At 48.9% G+C, this 4,806-nt stretch overlaps 1 long non-coding RNA gene across 1 annotated transcript; it reads left to right on the top strand.

The window, feature by feature from the left end:
• Positions 1-2,298: 2,298 nt before the first annotated feature.
• On the top strand, positions 2,299-3,961 carry LOC144130178 (uncharacterized). Its single transcript, XR_013313992.1, has 3 exons — positions 2,299-2,362; positions 2,961-3,056; positions 3,888-3,961. It is a non-coding gene; the product is annotated as an uncharacterized LOC144130178 (long non-coding RNA).
• Positions 3,962-4,806: the final 845 nt, after the last annotated feature.

The following is a 4,806-nucleotide window of genomic DNA, read 5'->3' as shown; positions in this document are numbered from 1 at the left end:
GCTGTTCCTAGGCCACATCGTTAGCAAGGAGGGAGTACGCCCAGACCCGCAGAAAACAGCTGCTATTGAACAGTTTCCACCGCCGGCCGATAAGAAAGCAGTGCGCCGATTTCTCGGACTGGGCGCATATTACCGACGATTTGTGAAAAACTTTTCGCGCATCGCCGAGCCCCTGACCCAACTGACAAAGGCAGACGTGCCGTTTAAATGGGAAGCACCGCAAGCAGAAGCCTTCAAGGAACTTCAGCGTCGATTACAGTCCCCACCGATCCTTGCGCATTTTGATGAAAACGCCGATACTGAAGTTCATACCGACGCAAGCAGCGTGGGACTAGGCGCCGTCCTCGTTCAAAAAAGCGACAGGCTGGAGAAAGTCATCGCATACGCTAGCCGTTCCCTTTCCAAGGCCGAGGCTAACTATTCGACAACTTAGAAGGAGTGCTTTGCCATCATCTGGGCTACGTCAAAATTCCGCCCCTACCTCTATGGACGGCCGTTCAAGGTGGTCAGCGACCACCACGCGCTCTGCTGGCTTGCCAATTTGAAGGATCCCTCTGGCCGACTCGCTCGATGGAGTCTGCGTTTCGAGGAGTTTGACGTCACCGTCGTTTACAAGTCCGGACGCAAGCACACTGACGCCGATTGCCTCTCACGAGCCCCTGTAGATGCACCGCCGCTGGACGACGATGAGGACGCCTTCCTGGGACCCATTAAAGCCCCTCCATGACGCGCTACCGCTTTTTTAAGTACCGCCAAGCTTTGAAGTGTGCCGCCGCCTTTTTTCCGTATCCGCATAAGGCTTTTCCGGTTCCGGTTTCCGTTTTTTTGCCGGAAGTTGGCGTCCATTTTGTATCTGCTCGCGCGGATGAAAAACAAATGGCGGTTCGTACTTCAACGTTCGATCTTGTGTCATCACGCTGATACGCTGCTACGCTGCTCCGCTTCTAGAAGACTAATCGACTTTTTCTGCGCTTGGCGGAAGCTTGGTCCGAGCTGTGACTCGAGCCATAGCCTCTTCCATTTTTGCTCTAGCAAAGTAGTGAACTACTCGCCTGCCTAGCGGGTCGGGTAGTGATCCGTCGCGGGTCATGCCTGTGTGCTGTGCCTTTGGCTGCTCGACGCGCTCGGGAAAAGGCAAAAGGCTCTTTTCGGTGCCCCTGGGTAAGCACGACAAGAAGCGAACGAAAGTTTGGCTGGATCGCATCGGCCGAAGCGATTTCTAGCCGAATAAGTCCAGCAAGCTTTGCGAGGTAAGTGAAATTTTCTACCTCTTTTCGCTGCTTCAAAAAGGTCGTCAGACAAAGCTGTAAACGTTAAGGGCGGGCTCATGCAGACAAGATGAACACATGTGCAACATTGTTACTACGGTGGCATGCATAATGCCAGTTTGGTTGGTCGACAGTGCTCCGGTGTCAAATGCTTTTGCTCATTCCTAGTAAAGCCCCTACATGACGTTTTTTTTTCCGAAAAAGCAGGAGCGATAATAGACGGGTTTTAATTCCAAGAGCACACCAATGGCGCTCGACGCGGAGCCTGAACAGGGATTCTGATACTGGTGCTGAAGATACAGTTGCAGTACAGAAGTGGAATTAAGGACGGGGGGCTACGCCTTCCTCGCAATGAATTTCTTGTCAGTGCATTTCGCTCTTTTTCGTCTAAAGCAAATGCGGTTACAAGTGGAAAATTTGTCGCCTTCAAGCGGGAAAGTTTCCTTTAAAATTCTCGTATTGGCACTCATTTCGTGTACGACAAAAGTGTACTGTACAAAAAGGACCTACTCGCAGCAGTCACAAACTCTGGCTACTCTAGCCTCTCCTTTGCAAGCTGTGCAAGCACCCCTTATCAGTTCGGGAGTAACCACATTTTTGTTAAAATTTCCAGGAGCATTTCACAGCAGAACAGTTTGAGCCTGTGATTCTCCTCAAGCACGGCATAAAGAAGCTGAAGCCCACTGCTGTGCCTTTGCTGTTTTGCCATCAACCGCACAAAACTGGAAGAAAGTTACCAGTGTCATGCAATGGTATGATTAGTGCATTGTAGTCTGTGCTCTTTCCTCATATATGTAACAGTTCCATTGCTCTAACACACAGAGAAGCATGGTGGTGGCGATGAGACAACTGCAGAAGGTGGAAAAGAAAGCACCCGACACGAAGGCATGTTCTGAAACTCCGTACTCGCATATCAAGAACTTAGAATTCAGTGATCGAGCCTGGCTTATTTTTGAGTAAACAGAAGTCCTCACTACTGTAACTGCAGATGGATTTCCAAGCAGCTTGCCTCACAACAGCCCCCCCCGTGTCACCTCGTGCACAGGAGGGAATCCGTCAACCCCTTGCGCTGCTGGCCACATCATCAGTGCAAGGTATTTTAGCCTTTACTACAAAGCTTTACATGCACATAAATCTGTTCCTCGCTGACTACATTGACCGGGGCACAAATTGCAGTGGCACCCATAATCAAAAGTGGTAGGTCAACTTACAGCATGAGAAATATACTTGTAATGTACAGCATGCCGTGCACTGCACGTCTCATGAAACTAGCAAGAAACTATAGCGCAGAGTAGACAGGACACAGAAGAAACGATCAAAACAACACGAGCGCTACACTACAGCGCTCGTGTTGTTTTGATTGTTTCTTCTGTGTCCTGTCTACTCTGCGCTATAGTCTCTTGCTTGATCGTGAACCAACAGGCCCAAAAAGCCACGCTCATGAAACTATGTTACTAAGGGCAGTTCAGTTAACACTTGATCGGTGTGCATGTATATCTTAAGTATACAGTCAGGATCCACTTTCTTTACATCACATACTACTGCTGATTTCATGGCCTAGCCTCCGAGTTTTGTTTCTAGCAATTACTATTAAATACAGTCACAACTCTAAAATTTAATCTGAAACACATTTCTGTAATTGAAGTCCTCTGTAAAGCATTGCTTTGCTGTTTTCTCATACACAACTTTCAGTGCCTGCTACCCCGAAACCTCTTCCTGGCCAGTCGCTGCTGAGGCCCAAGGCAGCAGCTCCAGCACTTGGTCTGAGCCAGCAATTCGAGCTTGAAGGTGAGATCTTATTGAATGGTGGTTGCATGTGTTCCTCATAATGTTAATGTCAGGGATGATTTGTGCGGATGCTTGTAGCTTTGGGTCAGGCGTTAAAATACCAGCACTAACAGCTGGCGTTATGGTGACAACCCCTGACCAATCAGCATGACATGTCTATGCGTGAAGTCTCTTGGAACCTTTCAGTGACTGTTTTCCGCACACAACTTTCAGTGCCTGCTACCCCAAAACTTCTTCCTGGCCAGTCGCTGCTGAGGCCCAGGGCAGCAGCTCCAGCACTTGGTCTGAGCCCGCAATTCGAGCTTGCAGGTGAGATCTTATTGAATGGTGGTTGCATGTGTTCCTCATAATGTTAATGTCAGGGATGATTTGTGCGGATGCTTGTAGCTTTGGGTCAGGCGTTAAAATACCAGCACTAACAGCTGGCGTTATGGTGACAACCCCTGACCAATCAGCATGACATGTCTATGCGTGAAGTCTCTTGGAAGCTTTCAGTGACTGTTTTCCGCACACAACTTTCAGTGCCTGCTACCCCAAAACTTCTTCCTGGCCAGTCGCTGCTGAGGCCCAGGGCAGCAGCTCTGGCACTTGGTCTGAGCCAGCAATTCGAGCTTGCAGGTGAGATCTTATTGAATGGTGGTTGCATGTGTTCCTCATAATGTTAATGTCAGGGATGATTTGTGCGGATGCTTGTCGCTTTGGGTCAGGCGTTAAAATACAAGCACTAACAGCTGGCGTTATGGTAACAACCCCTGACCAATCAGCATGACATGTCAGTGCGTGAAGTCTCTTGGAAGCTTTCAGTGACTGTTTTCCGCACACAACTTTCAGTGCCTGCTACCCCGAAACTTCTTCCTGGCCAGTCGCTGCTGAGGCCCAAGGCAGCAGCTCCGGCACTTGGTCTGAGCCAGCAATGCGAGCTTGAAGGTGAGATCTTATTGAATGGTGGTTGCATGTGTTCCTCATAATGTTAATGTCAGGGATGATTTGTGCGGATGCTTGTAGCTTTGGGTCAGGCGTTAAAATACAAGCACTAACAGCTGGCGTTATGGTAACAACCCCTGACAAATCAGCATGACATGCCAGTGCGTGAAGTCGCCTGGAAGCTTTCAGTGGCTGTTTTCCGCACACAACTTTCAGTGCCTGCTACCCCGAAACTTCTTCCTGGCCAGTCGCTGCTGAGGCCCAAGTCAGCAGCTCCAGCACTTGGTCTGAGCCCGCAATTCGAGCTTGCAGGTGAGATCTTATTGAATGGTGGGTGCATGTGTTCCTCATAATGTTAAAGTCAGGGATGATTTGTACGGATGCTTGTAGCTATGGGTCAGGCGTTAAAATACCAGCACTAACAGCTGGCGTTATGGTAACAACCCCTGACCAATCAGCATGACATATCAGTGCGTGAAGTCTCCTGGAAGCTTTCAGTGACTGTTTTCCCAACACAACTTTCAGTGCCTGCTAACCCGAAACCTCTTCCTGGCCAGTCGCTGCCGAAGCCCAAGGCAGCAATTCCAGCCGTGCGTAGCCAGCATTTCTATCTTGCAGGTGAGCTCACATATGAATGATGGTTGTATGTATAGCTCACTACAGTAAAGGAGTGGATAGGCCACGTGGGTCTCAGAATGAAGTAACTTTTTAAGGCATGCTGTTGGCAACACTGCGAAAATAAGACTGCAAACGTTCGCTACAAGCTAATGTATGGGAAACTTATTATAAAGGCAAAAAATTTGCGACAGTTAGGATACTCCGTAAT

The sequence above is a fragment of the Amblyomma americanum genome, chromosome 4 (assembly GCF_052857255.1).
Source record: "Amblyomma americanum isolate KBUSLIRL-KWMA chromosome 4, ASM5285725v1, whole genome shotgun sequence".
Taxonomy (NCBI): Eukaryota; Metazoa; Arthropoda; class Arachnida; order Ixodida; family Ixodidae; genus Amblyomma; species Amblyomma americanum.
Note: the sequence above shows the minus strand (reverse complement) of the source record. Positions and strands in the feature narration are given on the sequence as shown.